Genomic DNA, 18,084 nt, shown 5'->3' on the forward strand with positions numbered 1-18,084 from the left:
TCAAAGTAGAGCAAGCATGCCCGGGCGGGGCTTACCTTGCCTGGGTTCCAGGAACAATGCCCTAGAAAGTAACTGCCACAAAAGAGCAAAACAAGGAGAAATCATGATCAACTAATCTTGCTCCTTGTTAAATAATAACAGCCTTCTTATCTTTAAGTTTTAACAGGGAGGAGAACACGGATTACTCTTGTGACTAAAACGAAAGTAATTCTAAAATCGATCAACCGCTTTTAGTAGCTCTGTTTGCCCTCTGCTGCGATATGTACTGATATACTTAGTACGTTTTGGACCGCGCAATTAATTGATGAACCGCACATCAAAAGCCAAAGCTTGAAGAATAAAACCCGACAGCGATTATACATGCAAAAGAGAAGCAAATCCTGCTGCAAAGAACTCCGAGGTAAATTTGAAAATGCGGAATATTTCGCAAGCGAGTAAAATTGAGTTAGATTTTTCGCACGCACTGAAGCAGGTAATAAGCAATTAACGCACGTGCCCGCACCGTTTGTTTGCGTCATAATCATGGGACTCACGCCAAGTAGTAAAGAAGAAAGAAGCGTCGACAAGTAGACACATGGATTGAGTGTATGTAAGCAATCAAGTGTGGTTTGTGAAAGCTGGACTAGACAGCTATAATCAAGTGCGTCTTTTCGGTCTGCCGTGGTATTCTCAAGAGCGACGATGGAGCAGTAGTTTGCAACGATACATGAGTTTTGAGTGAAACACAAAAACAATCATCTTGATTTAACGGTGTGTTTCCAGCGATCTTCGACTGAGTGGCATGAAACCAAGACCTAAGTAATAACAAAGACCTAACAGAAAAACGAAAAATGTTATTCACAAAGGAACTACGCTGCCGAGAAAACGCTCTTACTCAAAGTGAAAACAAGTTAACTGCTTAAAGTGCGGGAAAAAAGGGGGCGCCGAGTCATGAGGGTCTCAGTTTTGCATCTGATTGGACGAATCACAGTGCGGAATAATGCTAAATCAAACAATTCAGTGGGCCTTGCTCAAGATAGAACATGAGTGTATGAAATTGTGTTGCAATGAGTAAAACTTTCAACCAGGTTTAACAGCTTTTCATGATGAAAATCTATTATATTTGCGCAAATCGATTATTATTTGTAGCCACTTAAGTACTAAAGAAGCTAACTTCTAAACACAACCGGAAAATAAGAGCAGACCGGCCTTTAGCACTCGACTGTTTTAGAGAAGGTAAGTAGAAGCTGTAACATGGAACATCTATCAAAGAAAGGACAAAAGAAAAGAACTTGACCAGCGAATAATAACTCTGAAAAGAAATTTTTCTGCGGAAGCTGTGTCTTCCTCATAAATTATCCATGAAATAAAAAATCAGCATGTTCCATGTAACACGACAAAGAACGGATCGCAACACAAACCCAAGTTTGCACATGCGCCCACAACTCGCTTTATTCATTTGCACATCCTTCAGTCCTCGTGGTGGAAAGCCAGCGAAGAAACCAGGCTGAGGAAATTGAGCTGGACGACGAAAACCATTAGATTAATGGGAACAGTGCGGTGACCGTGGGTGGACAGCCGACCTTTTGCATCTGACAATTTACAACGAGGAGAACAAGGTAAGATTTGAAATATTCATACAGAAGATGTAATGTAATAGCCGCAGTGTGCAGGAGAAATTTAGGTAGCAAAGTCGCTCTTTAAATTTAGGATTACAGTTAGGGAGTTGTGAAATTTGTTCAGGGGCTTGAGGGCTTGAGGTTTTGGACGTTTTGAATCATTTGAGGCCTCTTGTCTTGGATTGAACCTCATGATAAAACTATACGGCAAGCCTTTCACTCTCAAGATCTTATTAGTGATTCTCCTTACTGTCTGACATACAATTCTTCTGATTGTAGTTGTGAGAATTTGGTTTTGGATCGATTAACATTCTTCAAATTACTATTTTGTTTTTCACTAGTGTAAGGGTTAACTTAATAGCCAAAACATGAGCCTGAATTATAGTTGCATTTTGATCTACTGGAGGACAGATACGCAGTTGATGTTTCAATTTACCAACAACAATTTACTTCTTTATTATATAAAACAAATAGTTTCCATGTTGCTGTGAGTCACAGAAGATGTCAAAATGTGGTGAAAACATTGTTGAGTGACACCCTTCCCTGCACCTTGTGCACAACTTTTTTGTCCTTAATATCTTAACCTCATCTGAAACCCTTTCCTGAACAGATGTATGACAACATGGAATCTATCTGTTAAAATAGACATGTGTTTTCTGATCAATAGAAGAGTATATGCATTGCTTGGTCAGCATGCAGATGTCAGCTATCGTAAGATTTTATATGCTCTACTGAATAAGATTAGAACCGGAGTTAAGCACAGGCCTAATGGGCCACTAGGCTCGTAAACAGACTTTACCTTTTTTACTGAATAAGATTAGGATAATTCATTCAGCTAATTAGAAGAGCCCCCGTATTGCCGTCACTGTTAATCCTTTTATGCAGAATTTCAGCTATCGTAAGATTTTATATGCTCTACTGAATAAGATTAGGATAATTCATTCAGCTAATTAGAAGAGCCCCTGCATTGCCATTACTGTTATTCCTTTTATGAGACAGAATCAAGGCTGCACACTACAATTCTGACCTTTGTCCTTGCAGAGGTAGTTTGCACCTGGAAAATCCTTCAGATCAGCAATTATTTTCATGGAAAGTTTACAATCTAAGATCATTGAACCCTGGAAAATGTCTCAATTCCAAAACTCCTGGTGGCAGTACCAGCATTGACCAAAGGGCTAGTGGCAGGTTCCATCATCTAAGTTATCTTTAGTTATCATTTAACTGAAGTTAAATGATAACTAAAGCTGCCTGAGTTAGTGAATGGAGAAGATGCAGCTGATGGCTGGGACTGTGGCACCAAACGAGTGTGGAAATTGTAGAGGTTAAGGTTCATACGAGACCAGTCTGCCAGGCCTGATGCAGCTGCATCCTTCCAAAAGGCAGTGTCTAGTGAAACCAGGCCTTGCCAGGGAACTGATGCATGGTCTTCAGAATCAGGAGCTTGTACTGTGTCATGTCTTGCCATCTAGAAGGATGCAAGCAGCTGAAAATCCACATGTAGACTGTAAATGCCTTCACCCCCCAGTTGACAATGTCAGTGATCTCTTGTATCCTTTTCTTTGATGAACTGACCTGAAGTTTGCCGTCAAGATATGTTTGCGGCTCCACTTGCAGAGCCTTCAGTTTTCACCTAGTAGGTCAGCCATATCAACAAATTGCCCTGATGTAATCTTAGTAACCAGCTTCTCTGGTATGGTAGAATAACCTGGACCAACTGAGAAGAAGAGATCCCTGGAAAAATGGTAGATGCAGGAACAGAACTGGCAGGGAAGGCCAGTGCAGAAGACTGGCCGATGGCAGAAAGCACTCTGTTCGCAGTGCCCTGGGAGCCAAACAAAGACAGTGAGGTTAAAGACAAATTACCTAACATGTAATACATGGAAATGAATGAAGGCACAACAAAATCACCTGATGATAAGCCTGCAGAGGATGAGGAAGAATTGATGGCAGAGGAGCCTGAAGAAGTTGAGCTTGAGAGCATGTTTCCCACTGACATGTAACGCAACACTGAGAGACGTGTAGTGGCTTTGCATGGCTGCCAAAATGTGAGGCAATGACTTGCCTAATGCTCGGGAGAGGGCTAGACTGAGATCCTGAGCAGAGAGCACAAAAGAAGGAAGGGAGGCTGCAGGGGCTGAGGCAATCAAGGTTTCTGTTAAGGAAGGAGGTCAGGCACTGCAGAAGACTGGACTGAATAATTAATTTCAAAGATTCTGCTTTCAAAACAGTGTTTGCTCATCAACTTTTTTTATATTTTCCTGTTAGGCACAATGTGCACAAGACTGAGATGTACTGTGATTTGTCGGGTACATTAAAGAGAATCCAGGAAACTCAAGTATCATCAGAACAGGTGAATCCTTGTTTATTATTTGTTTATTATCTGGTATTATCAAGAGGAAAATCGAGTTTATCAAGAGAGTTTAGGATAAAATGATTATCATAACATTAGGAGTAGGATCAATTTGGCCATCAGCACACAGAAAGCACTGAAAAAAATTAAGTACTGCAAACACCTATGTTAATTAAGCCTCATTTGCAGATGAGAAGCATCTCGAGTTTGACTACTCAAAAGAAATTGCAAACATGTGCATGAAGCCACTAACATTGAAAATGGGAAACACTTTGAATCCTTACCTATAATTTTAGCTCTAATAGAGTGGGCATCATACCAAGGGATTTAATTAATTTCGGAAGTAGGCGTACATTAGGACACAAGTAGGAGGAAGATAGTTCAACGGTAATCAAGGCAGATCTGTCACCAGTCTGACCTTCTCTTCTGTCCATTCAACATAGGGCTCAGTGAACTGATTGTGTTGTTGATTGAATTGCAAGAACTCATTACAAAAATCACCCAACAACCAAAAACGAGACAAAATTTCAACCAAAAAAAAAAAAACCTTTACTGATGGACTGCCTTTAGAATATATTGAATGTTTTCCAAAAAACACGCAAAAACCAGGAGGTGGATTGACCATAGTAGCCAGCTCCTTTGTGGAGAGTAGCCACCAGAATTCGCCAGTTGCCAACTTCTAATGAAATCCCTACATACAGTATCTACTGACTAAGACTTACGTTCAACCAGTATTATTTTCATTCTTGTCAGATTTTCAGTAGAGTTTACATAAAATAACAGGAAAATAATATAATTACATTGTTTGGCGCATCATCCAGAGATTAGTAGCTAGACATTTAATCAGGAGAAATGGTACTGGACACAAGTAGCTTTGAAGGATTAGTTTTCTTCATAGTATACAGCGTGCAAGGTTCTTTGTCGAGTAACAATGAAAACTTAATGAAAAGGTTCAATGCCACTCAACATCAAGAAATATAAGCTTATGTTTAGGAACCAAAACAGCTCTTTTAGGTGCCACCAAACTTGCAATGATCAATTCCTATCCCTGTTTATTTTTTATAAGCCCTTGGTAGTGTGCTATACAGACTTGCAAATTTTTTGATGAAAAGTGTTAATTTATACAAATTTGTGGCATGTTCCAAATGTGGTCACAGATAAACCTCACCCCTGATTTGTTACAAAAATTTCAAGGTGAAAAAGATGCAACTCATAAACAACTGCTGGTTTGCAAACTTGTTTGATTTTTCACCACACTTGTCTTTAGTAAAACTATTTCACCACACAAAACTCACTGTCTCACACATGTGGACAACAGAAATTTCCATTCCTATCACAACATTTTTGTATGTAACAGAATGCATAAAGAAATAGCTATAACACAACACTTGAAGAAGGAGGCACATTTCTAAGAAAAATTTTTTGCAGATAATAAAAAATTTTACCCCATTGGATTTTAATTGAGTGATTGAATTTAAGAGCAAGGGAACAGAATATGTTTTGAGTCTTTTTTTGAGTCTTTTTTTGGCTTAGATTCAGCTTAAAAATATGGCTTGTTATTGAGTTGTTTTACTGATCATAGCACCAGATATTATTTGGGTTAGACATAAGCTGAAACGGGTAAAAGGCCACTCTCAGTCATGTTTTTCCAAAACTTCTGTGTCGTTGTGCTTGCTAGGATTATAAAGGAGTTAGTATTAAGAAGAAATATTTTGGTTGTTTACAAATGATTACAAACTCTTATTTTGCCTGCCAATTGCTCCTTCTGGCCTAGCACAAGCTCTTTTTTACATTTTCATATACTTGTACCTGTAACTTGAATTTGTTGTTCAGTGGCTGGAAAATCCTTTGATTTTTCTTGTTTTGCGGTTACTGACCTTTGAAGGTATTTTAGTTTACTTTCAAAACATTTCAACCTCGTCGCGTTTGACTTCGTTGATACAGACTTCATGATATCAATATAAAAAGAGTTGTGGTCAGTTGACTTGGCAAACATTTTCATCGAGACCCTAAATTTGTAATTGCTACATGTACCACCTACCCATGTTTTATGTAGTATTGGACGTAAGATGTTAATAAGGACATAGCACTCAGTTTTTCATGCACAATGAATGTTCTGAATGATGACACGGCAAAAGGCAGTCGTTGTTTAACAACTAAAAACAAATAAGGTTATTTCTTTTTCTTTGTCAATTCAATGATATCCACAATGATAGATTTTTTAGGTTCTTTTCTGGAGACAATCTAGTTACTGAAGACTCAAAGTACATTCCTAGTGATCATTGATTTCTGTTCGTGTAAACGGAGATAGATTTATCGGTGTTTTGAAAATGCTAATTTATGCTAATTAATAAAACAGTGTTGAAAAAGTTCTTTAGTGAAGTTCATCAAAGGAAAGATACTCCAATTTCAGTAAGATTTCTCATTATGGAACAAGAGCGAAATCAATATATTGTCTTTGGGAGTATGGATTTGTTTCTGAACACTATGAGGCTGTGCGGAAACCTGACCGCAATTTTTCTTATGCTTCCTGTCTGCTGATATTTAACAATTATTCGCCGAAGGCGAGGTGAACATCGTCGAATAATCCCCGAGACGAAGTCGAGGGGATTATTCGACAATATTCACCGAACGTGAGGCGAATAATTGTTTTATTATAACTTCAGAGCTGAACAATAGAGAAATTTCAAAAATCATAACATTTTAGTAACATTTATTAACTTTTTATTTTAACATTTTATATAAACCGCGTGGAGCGGTTTATATAGCGTCATATAAGGAATCGCTCGACCAATCAGATTGCTGGAAACTCTTTGCTCAGCTCTGAAATTATACTAATATGTTGTATAGATGTAGACAATCATTACCGAATTCTAGAGCTATTTCACTTAAGTAGAGAGAGTAAATTTATTCATTAACTTTTGCTTGGTTGTCGGTTCCTCGCGGTAACTTGTCACTTTGTCACAAGGGAACAAAAGAAAACGTTGAAATTCGTGCGATGTTAAACTCTACCCAAAGTTTTTATTCAAATTTCAAGTGTGGAAGTTTTACAAGTGCAAGTATATTGTATTAGTAAGCACTGTAAGCAAAACGTTTGATTAGTGTGAACTTCTAGTAATTTTCCTTCACGAGAGGGCAAGTTTTCCGCACAGTCCTAGAACTTATTATGCATACAGTTCTTGGAGAAAGAAAACAATGGCAAAAAAAATACATTCCCTTTGAAACTTTATTTTAGAACAGTATGGTGTGGGATTATACGGAAATCTTTCGGTCAAGACAAAGCGTATCAAAGGAATTTTCTGCCCTGTTGCTAACGCATTATTTTTGGAATATTTGCGAGTCGTTTTCAGAGCTGCAGCTGAAAAACTAAATACATCGGGGAACGCTTCACCGATGCTATTTTATAGCTAAGTGGGGCAGTTAGGATAATTTGTACGCTAATATTCCTGTGATACTAAACGCAACTGACACTGTTATTAATGCTGTTTTCTTAATTTTGGTTTCAGTTTATTTACTCCGAGGCGTCAAGACAAAGCAAAGGGAGCCAAGCCTTTCATCTTTCCTTTCATTTCGGTGGATCTGGTTCAGAGATCAAGGTAGATCTTTGCCGTCGTCCCGCTTTCATTTTTTTTTTCGGCGCGAATACTCAAACTCGGCGATTTTTCTTTGCTTAGCTCACTATTCAAGTTCAATTAGCAAGTTCGCAAGGAAGCAAATTGTGGAGACAAACAAACAATTTCTTTTCGTCATTGCTGTCAGTTTTGTCTATAGTAACATTTGGTTAAATGGATTTAATTTTCCCGCCAAAAGACTTAGGAAAAAAAATACGGGTGCTCAAAATACGCATGCGCCATTTTTTTACGGCTGTTTCAAATGCGCTAATTTTTCCGCCGGAAGACTTAGAAAAATGCATGCGCCGATTTTTTTTAAATTTATCTTGTGTATTTCGTTTTTGATAAAGACTCAGTTAAACAACATATTTTGTGATCTCTGTTTTCTCTTTATCTCCAATAAACAACAATTTTTTTCATTTCCATTAGTTTTTATTTAAACCAAATATCTTATTAGTTAACTGAGTTTCGATTAAATAATCAAAAGGTGTATATACTAAGACTTTTGGCGGGAAAATCTGGTCCAGTTTGCACAGAGTTTCCCCTGACAACCATTTAGACAAAAATTTTACAAACAAAAAATCTTACGGGTACTGTGACATTTTTCCGCCAACTAAGACTATTACTCCTCCATACACAAAAGTTTGAAATTTGTCAAATTTAGACGATGTTCCTTGTTGTTTTGAGTAATCTTCGCCAAACAGCCCTTGATTTCCAATTGAAACGGTATCAAGAAATCTTAAATGTGCAGAGCGATGCAAAAGTTTCTATTCTTAAAGAAGATGAAATGACAAGCTTAAGAGTTGGTCGTTAGAAGTCTGCGAAGTACAATTAAAATAATTTTTGCCTTTTTCCATCCAAACGTTTTTAAGTGTTCGATTGTTTTAAATATCAATTTAATTTTTTCCCCAGATCTTGCCGTCTCATCTATACTAGTTGCTGGTCGTGCAACTTTTCTGCTTATACACTCTTCACGAAGAATTCAGTCCTCAACAAGATCCAATGAATATCTGCCAAATATTTTAATTTCTAGTGTATTTTGCCCTGAGATTTGTTCTCTCGACTCGTGTAATAAGCACAAAAGCAACAGGCCATTAAAATCATGATCTGGTTCATCTGAGATGTCAAGTTGTTAATCGCGCGCGAGATTATAGTTGTTTCCACATGAAAACCAGGACCACAGGAAAATGAATGAAATCTACGGCCGTTATTGGAGTGAAAAATTACATGTGTTTTAAAACATGTCATAATATTTCAAAAAATTTATTTTCAGATGCAACCAAAGTATCTTTCATGATAACCTTTGAAAAGTAACATCAAGAACTGCAAACCTAAGTGGTGTCGCTTTTAGATTACGTGAAACAATATAATTTTTTTTTGCTTTGATCGTCACCTTTACAAAACGGTGCACTGATTTTAAGACAAATAGAGGGGATCGAAATGCAATCTTTCTGTACGTTCTATTAAAGGCGAAGAATGACTTCCTTTATTGATTGTAAATGCAAAATTCAAATTGAAATAAAAAACGAAAATATTTATCATTGCTCTTCTTAGCAGCCTAATTCAGTTCTTTTGAATGATAATTTGCGACAAAATTAGAAAATTGCGTACAGTTTTTCTCCTTATCCCTTTAAAATGATATCACACAAATTGGCCCCGTTTTTGATCAGATGATAAATTGGTAAATAATTCTGCTCTAGATTTTTTCAATAGCTCAATCTCTTTAGCTTTTTGTTGTGATTGTTTTCTCCAGTACAATAGCCAATTTTTTGTGTGAATAGCACCTTGATAACAAAACTAGGAGACTCATTTTTTAGACAGAGAACAAAACCTACTTCGAAAGCAAGGCAAATTGCCTTTAAAAAATGGTTCAGGTATTTCAAATAAAAAAATAGCAACATTCTGAATATCAACTTTTTATAGCACCTCCATCTAGTTCTTTTGATCTTAGTTATGGGAATTTGGTAACAAACCTAGAAAAGAATTGCCACTCGTTTTCTTTGAATTCCTTGAACATGGTATGAAACAGCAGCCACTTCGTCAATGAATGTAATCATCTGGGGATGATTTTTCGTAAAATTTTTCAAAATCCATGAAATATCAACTCGCAAGTTTACTACCAAAAGCATAATATTTTATCGTTGAAGACTCTCAGCTGCTTGATCATTCTTGATAGCTGTTACTTTTCTACCTTTATCTTTTTTTGACTTTACACCTCCATTTAAATACATCCGTTGTTTTTAACCAACTGTTTTCGTCATACTGAGTCTATCAATATCAATTCTCTTTGTAAGAGTTGTCTGAAATTTACTGTAAAATGTGTTTTTTTTTTCTTAACACTTGGATATGGAAAATTAGACATGGAAAAAGTTGTTTGAAACAAGTAAAATATTCCATTCGTAACAGATAAATGGTTCTCATATGTTTGGCCAGATAGAAACCCTATTTTGAAATGACAGAAAGTTGGATTTGAACGTTCAGTCGGTAGAATGTTTTTGTCTTTTGTGAAAATGAAAAAGTAAAAAAACAATCTTAAATGAATATTGAGGAGAAAGCAAAGTTTTTGTTTTTAACTGTGGTCCGGGAAATTTACGCACAGAATTTGCAAGTTCAGATTGTGAACTCTCGACACCTTTGGGTTTCTTTACTTTAACCGTAATGAACAGAATTTGATTGCGACACCAGTGCAATTGGGTCAGCTAGTATTGTTTAAAAGCGCGTTACCTACTCCATTTTACTGACATCTCAGTGAACCAGATATTGATTTGCTTTACCGTATTTTAGAGTTAGCGAAGAGCTCTCCGTTCAAACACTTTTTGTTGTGATTGAGGTTTAGTTTAGAATTAAACAAGCTCTTATTTCGTAATGATAGTTGTAAAGTAAACTTCGTTAAAATTTTTCTCGAAGCGATGAATGCATTTTTTATGTTGGAGAACCCTTCAGTCACTCATAAAATTACTTAAATTACACGAAGTTTGTGGTGGTTTATCATAAGAACTTTAAACTATTTAGGGTGGCTGTATACAATTGAGATTTTTTTAATGACTTTTTCAACGCTTAAGTTGCAATAAATTGTGTCAAGTTGCATAAGCGCGGCTAGTTCGTAAAAGTACTTTTTGTAGTGACAGTGGGTGTCGTTTCGTCATTACTGGAGGCAAGTTAAGATTTGTTAGGCAGTCGATTTTTTAAGTGTGGTTTGAACTGTATGTTAGGTCAGCTTTGCTTCGATGTTATAGGGGAATCTTTGTTTACATTTTTTTGCTCATTAGCATGAGAACTTCATAGGACATATTAACCCTTCTCTGAAAATTTCATCCCGATACGATAGAGTAAGAAATAGAAATTTTTAATAAAAAGAATGTCCTGGCTCGTCAGTGTTTTGCCATCCAGAAAGTTGGTAGTTTGTACAGGAGGATATTTCTACTAGTTTTTCTCGCAAGAAGCTCCTAATTTCACACACATCAAGCTCTGAGACGCGCTCTTTCAACTTTTGAAATAATCTCCTTTAATTTACTTCTTTTCCATGAAAACATGTATGCCAATGAGAAATATGTACACAGTGACGTCTGGACGGCAGCAAAGATTCCCCCTTTCTCTACAAGACTTAAACAGTGTTCGTCAGTTGTGATCGATATGTCGTTTCTAAGGTTGCCGTCTGTGTTTCTGTGGTAAAAATGTCAGTGTTTTAAGAAGTCGTGTCGATTTCGGCTGTAAATGCATGATAGTAGGGACTTTAAGCAGTCAGGACGGCTACGCCACAGAAGACGTCGATTAAAAAATGAGTTTCAACTTTTAAGTTAGAATTTCCAAAATGGCTGTATGAGTTTACCGTCTCATAGGGCGCCAGACCTCAAACTCAACATAACGCATAAAAGTAGCGTTGAGTTCCAAATGTTAATTAAAAGAATTTGCCGCCGCAGTTTCGGTTCACAGACGAAGCAAATGTTGGTGATTTCACGTTGCTGTTTTGCAAAGGACGGCTAAGAAATTTACAAAGTTTTAAGGTGGCTCGTACCAGTTTCCTCGCGCGGGGAACAGATCACTCTTGCGTCACGCGCGAGAGAAACGTGCGAAAGAAGCGCGAGATTAAAAGACGAACATTTAAAACAAAGATGGCGGCGCGAGGATTTTTTTCTATTTATGTGAGAAGTTTACCTAAGAGCTTGTATTTGTTGAGTTGAGCGGCCACTTTGAATGCAGGAGATAGAAACTAAGATAACGAAGACGATTTTCGGAGAAGTAAAGGTTGCTTACTTCACATTTTAAAGAAATATTCAACCGATATGAAATTTTGCGACGGCGAAAAAAAAAAAGAACTCAAGGAAAGGATAATCTACCTGAAGTGGAAGAAGACTTTGAAACTTCAAGGAAAATAATATGATATAGCCAGAAGTCATGTGTAGGATTTTTAAGATGAGTTCGGGAGGCTGTCTTTGACGGCTGTTTAATGATTTTCTTAGCAGTAAACGTCTGTAAACATCAGATCGTAGGTGCTCGTGCGAGCACACGCAATTGTCAGCGGTAGCTAAAACAGATCATGAGCAAATGTCAATCTTATAGAATCCATATTTTTAAATGCGCGAGAGCGCGAGTGGAAATTGTTAAACTCACAAAAGCTATTGCATGAAAACAAGTCTGGTGACCCCTTCTTTTTATTGTTCCAATATGATAATAACGTCGAAAGGAATCATCAGAAAAAAAACTAGAAAATTCTACGGAAGGAAATTTGCGATGTGTGAAAATTGCCCTTTTCGTAGATTTTCTGAAATTCCGCTCCGTAGAATTTTTTAAAAATCTTTGTGCATTTTCCTTTTCAAGTGCCAAAAGCAATCACTGCGAAAAATCAGGGGGTCATCGGGTTAGTTTTCGAATTATTTAAGCCACAAGCTAAAAAATGCGTCTGAATAAGCCTATGAAAGCGTTGCCATGGAAACTGCTAGTGACGAAATGACACTTATTTTTGGATAACCAATTATTATGTAATTCAACCCCGTAAAAGTGTTCAACTGGCCTTGGTCAGTCTTTCTGTTGTATTCTTTCAAAGTTACAAACCATCAAAAAGATGAAAACCGGTACGAGCCACCTTAAAACGCACATGCTGGGCTATTGTTCTGCCAATTAGACCTATTGTTTTTTCCACGTTCTCGTTGCTGTCGCCGTCGTGGTTTGCTTAAAGTCCCTAACGTAACTAAAAGGGTATCGTCTGTTGGCAAGGCCTTGTGAGAGGTTTGTTCATGTTTTTCCTTTAAGTACTCTGATAAGATTTGAAAACTGGAGACACCATTCTATGGTGTCGTCCTCGTTGTACTTGAAGTAAGTGGTACTCAAGGGTTCCGCTATTCTTTGATTCCATCTGTCAGACATGCTAATGTTGCAATGGATTTTCGTATGGTGGTTTGAGTGTAGTGGTTTGCAATGGAATTGGTACACTTTCTCAGTAATTGTCACAAGTTGTCGCGAGTATCTGTACATGTACAGTCTCGACAGCGTCAAATTGTTTTCGGCATCTAGAGTTGTTAGTAATCGGTTGCAGTATAGTCTGGCGTTAGGTGGCGCACAGTTATAGTGTAGGAGTGCCACAGAGAAAAAAAAATGATTATTTGAGTCGAAAAGCCTGGTTTTGTGCAGTCCAGCCTGGGGGTCCAGTTAAAGTGTTATTCATTGATTGTTATTTGTGTCTAAAGCAGTTGACCATACGTAGCCTTCTGAAAGGTTCGTATCGAAGTTTTCAAGTCGCGTCAGAAATTAGTACTTCGCCTTTTATTTCGTTGCTGAATGTGTTAATGTTTTCTTTAAACTTGACGTTCTTGATCTTAACAGAAGTATCTCGTCCTTCGACGGCGGTCGGTGAAACAGTTGCTTTAAAGTCGGCTCATTCGTCGGCAGTAGGTATCAGTGGTTAAGTTTGTCAAGATGATGTGGAAGTTGAGTACAATGAAGCAATTGTTCATCGAAATTTGGACTCATCCTTTGCAAGTTCCTTTTTTTGATATTCTAAGATAAATTTCCGTCTACTGTCGAACCAAAGAACCTTAAATAACTAGTAATTTCGATCAAAATAATGTTTTGGTTAGAAAATTATGTCGAGAATTGGGCCACCTTTAAAATTTTAGACGTTGATACACCACCACAAACAGTTTTCGATATAAGATTCAAGGCTAAACATAAAGCGGCATTCTCCCGGCTTTCGAAAATAGATTTCATGATAAGTTTGTTCGTATCAGACCCATCGAGTCGAAAAAAATTCTTTTACTAATCTTATTTCAAGAGGCTTTGATAGAAAACCGCTCTAAAAATTTTAGCTTCTGAATCTTTAAGGGGGCAATTGTATTTGAACGACTTTTCAAGCCAGGAATTTTCTACTTTTTTTGTGTGTGTTCAGTCAATATTGAATGAAATTTATCAGTATTAATGATCGAAATTGGTCAGCTGTTCAACTACAAAGGCCCCATTGTGAGTAAAACGTTAAATTTTAATTCTTATCTTTGTCGTTCCCAATTCTAAGAGTCCTTTGAATGCTCTTGAATCCTTGGTTGTGATTTCCTCCCACGTCCATGTACTGCGCTTTTCACGAGTAAACCAACTTCATACTTGCGCTGATGTTCCTGAAATATAGAATGGTAAAAGGAAATTAGACTTCTGTTGAAGATTTCTCTCAGTATCAGTAAAGAAGCTAAGAATAGCCATTTTCAGTTGTGAACTCTTGTACTTCCAGAAAGAGAGACGAATTCTCATTACAGTTTAAATGCAACTCTAAGGGACAGGTAATGAGAGTTTTTGAGTCACAAGTTACAAACAAATGTATGGTCATTTGTTGGTAGAATAGTTATCAAAATTTGTAAAGTTGAAGGGTTGAAGTGATGTTTGGGTTATTAGGCCAGGTTCTGTCATTATTGCAAGTAAAGAAAAGCCTATCCACATAAAAAAAAAATGTCAAATTTTGAAGAGGATAATCTGAAATGTCTTAAACACGAAGGCGCGCTATAAAAGGAGCCTTAGGTCCAACTGGACCATTTGTCAATCAACCGTCGTGTGATGTACAATTCTTAGAGTCAAGTCAGCTTGAGCTACAGCTACTCCAAAGCAGTGAACAGCGGGCGCATTCCTCAAAATTGTTTTTTGTCTTCATCATAATACAAGAATTTTTGAGATCTGTATCTCCTTTTTCCAATGGAAACTGTCTTTATTTGTGGCGGTAAATTTGAGATCGAAGTAGGTGGTTCGCACATTACCTCATGCCACCATGCTGGTGGAAGTAAACAATAGATATCTCATTAGCATTTTTTGTTCGTCTACCAGCATTTAAATGACCCGCACACGTCAACGGTGAGTGACAAATGAGCCTAGGTCTTCCCAGGGAAGACTTCCTTATATAACGCGCCTTCGTGTTCAAATAAGCACGGAACCTCATCACCACAGTGTCAGCAGACTGGATTGCACGTGCAGAGTGTACGAACTTAAACAATGAAATAAAAGGCAGTACAAATTTTTTTCTGGCGTTAGTTTGGAGAAGACTTGTACTTTTTTCCCCCACTGCTCTCGAAAAAACGATAAAATAGCTTGGTAACGAAAAGGTTGACAGCGTAAACAAGGGCGACCGAGGGTATATTGACTCATACGCCGGCGTTTAAAATTCAAGATTTATTTACAGCGATGAAATGCGTAGTTTGATGATGAGAGAAAAATACACTCACCTTCTTCAAGTAGGACTACTGACGAGGAGCGATGAACCAGGGTCTTAACACAACTTCTCTAGTTTTCACAAGCTCTACAAGCTGTCGTGGATATGAATTTAAAAAAAAATGCTAACTAAACCTCTCGTACAGACTTTAACTACATCGGTTTAATTTAGAAATGACTTGTCTCTGTTTGCCCTCACTGCTCGAGTCTAAAGTCGAAAGGACAACTCGGCAATGGTGCGGCACACATCTTAAATTTAACCGCGACAGCACTAAAAATGTCCTATTCAATTCCAGAGTCGACATTTTAAGGTTTAAGAATAAGAAGAAAACAAACTCACCTTCTTCAAGAAGAAATTTTCGCGGTAAGAGGTGAATCAACGTCTTCACACAACCACGGAGTACTTGGTGTGGCGTAAACGTTATAAATATTGATTAGAAATTGCAACCAATCGTAAGAAAAGGATCATTTGCATTTTGGCTTGCGTGCGGAGAATTCTAGTCTGCTCTTGTGGGACACAAGTGACAAAACAAATTTATCGTTGGTCGTACGTGTCTTTGTTTTGTTCAGTTTAGTCTTCAATTTTAGTCCTTCAGTTTCTTTTGTTGTAAGTCACTTCTTATTCTCCATTCTAAGTTCAGACCGCCCCCACGGCTATCTTCTATTAAAATAGGAACTGATATCATCGAGCCTACAAATAAGGCGCGTAATATCGGCGTCATTTTCGATAACACCGTAATGATGTCTTTTCATATTAACAACATAGTTAAAGGGGCATTCCACCACCTAAGAAATATAGCTAAGATTCGTAAATCTATCAATGTCACAATAACTAAAGTTCTTGTACACGCATTTGTAACTTCGAAGCTGGATCTATGCAACTCACTTTTGAATGGTCTTCCCAAGTATGAAATTAACAAACTACAATGTGTCCAAAATGCTGCAGCACGTGTGATTGCTTGCTTAAGTAAGTTTGATCACATAAGCGATACTCTAAAGGAGCTGCACTGGCTGCCGGTGGAGCAAAGAATAATCTTTAAGATTAATCTTATTTGTTTTAAAATAATCAACAATTTAGCTCCTGATTACTTGTTTGACCTGATTCATGTTTATAAACCTAGAGGTACTTTCGCTCATCTTCAGACAAGTGGCGTCTTCTCATCAAACACTATAACTTAAAGACATAGTTTAAGGGCTTTCTCAGTTATTACCCCAATACTTTGGAACGATTTACCTATTAACATTAGATCGATCGACGGTTTAAACAAGTTCAAATCTAGATTGAAGACCTTTCTTTTTAAGCAAGTTTATGAACTATCCTAGGTTCTCCATTTTGTAATTTTGTTGTTATGTATATATAGGTCTACGATTTTAGTCCTTTTTAAAGCATTGTAAAGCGCTTAGCACTGAAAAGGATAGGCGCTATATCAATATTTTATTATTATTAATTTTATTATTATTATTATTATTATTATTAATACGCTTCTTCTATTTGCACAGGGCACCTTTGTAAATTGAAAAGCCATTCCGACAACTCTTAACAAGAGACGAATCTGTGACTTGTCCCCTTTTTACATGTATTACTGTGTTGGTGTTGACCGTGCTCTGAGCAGTCTTCTGGACGCTTCACATCTGAGCAACGACACAATGTCACTTTTTAAACCTACACTGATTTCAGTGGCCTGTTAGCTAGTGTAGACATTGCAGATAACAAAAGTTAACCACCTAACTCTGATGATGGACTAATTCTCCCCTCTACCTCCAATACTTTTCCTTGTAAAGTAGTTAACAGAATTTGGCTCGACAACCCTATGGGGGAGACGAGGTTATCTTTGATCGTCATCTATCTGTCCCAAAAACTGGCACTGGTATTTGTAGAGTTTAATATGCGTATCTAAACAACGGATTAAACCGGATTACACCGCGGTCCTTAACTCTCCGACTCCATACTCTCTTCTTCTCGTTCCTATCCTGTAATAGTCTTTCATATATCCCGGCATACACTACAGTATTCTAATGAGAAATTATAATTTTTTTACTTAGTTTTAAAGCGTCAGTTGCTGGGCCTTTTTTTTTTTTCCCAATTCCCAATATATTTCATATGGCTTTTGGATGCATCAGCCAGTCCTTCCTATTCTCCATTTTGTGTTTCTTACGAAACCTTAATAAGTTTCTATCTACGATCGAGATGCGTTGCTCAGGACGCTTCCTTGTTTATTTTAAAACATATTCTTGACTTTCACCCATGTGACACTGTCTTTGACAACGGTTGCCATCCGCCATCTTTGTGCCCCTCAAGCGCAAACAATCTCAGAGAAACATTCCCGGGTGTCCATAGTGAAGAAAACAATCTTTAACCCTTCAACCCCTTGAAGTGACAAGCATCTAATTTCTCCTTACAATAGCGCTCCTAAGTCAAACGTAAATGTCAGGAGAATAAAGGAAATGATCATTAACCAAAGAAGCTCTTTACTAAACAGATCCTCCTTGTCAGTACCATAGGTAATCTATAGAAAACTGTATGGAGAATATGCGTTCTGATGTTAAAGTGTAAGGGGTCAAACCATGAGAGTCCAAGCTGGGGTAATCAGAGAAGGAAAGTGATTTAAAGTATTCGGTAGTAAATGGGCAAAATGAAGTTGATTGCATGTAACAACGGTGAAATTTTTCTTGTAATCTTGTTTCAAATTTTTATCACAAGTTAGCGAAGATGCCATCCACGCTTTCATATTGTGAATATGAAAGCACCGAAAACGAGTTAGATGCTCAAAATCACATTCGTTTTTATCCCTTAAGAATTGAAAAGGACCGTGGCATGATATAAAACAGTGCTGGAAAAGTGCTG

The 18,084-nt window shown here is 37.3% G+C and overlaps 2 long non-coding RNA genes across 2 annotated transcripts; one reads left to right on the forward strand and one right to left on the reverse strand.

The window, feature by feature from the left end:
* Positions 1–539: 539 nt before the first annotated feature.
* LOC111331779 (uncharacterized) lies at positions 540–10,952 on the forward strand. The gene is made up of 4 exons (XR_015996807.1): positions 540–1,598; positions 2,640–3,948; positions 7,455–7,544; positions 8,472–10,952. It is a non-coding gene; the product is annotated as an uncharacterized LOC111331779 (long non-coding RNA).
* Positions 10,953–13,784: 2,832 nt separating this feature from the next.
* LOC148742084 (uncharacterized) lies at positions 13,785–15,646 on the reverse strand. Its single transcript, XR_015996809.1, has 3 exons — positions 15,580–15,646; positions 15,254–15,334; positions 13,785–14,164 (listed from the first exon to the last, which is right to left on the reverse strand). It is a non-coding gene; the product is annotated as an uncharacterized LOC148742084 (long non-coding RNA).
* Between the last annotated feature and the right edge of the window lie 2,438 nt (positions 15,647–18,084).

This window comes from Stylophora pistillata, chromosome 1, assembly GCF_964205215.1.
Source record: "Stylophora pistillata chromosome 1, jaStyPist1.2, whole genome shotgun sequence".
Classification (NCBI taxonomy): domain Eukaryota; kingdom Metazoa; phylum Cnidaria; class Anthozoa; order Scleractinia; family Pocilloporidae; genus Stylophora; species Stylophora pistillata.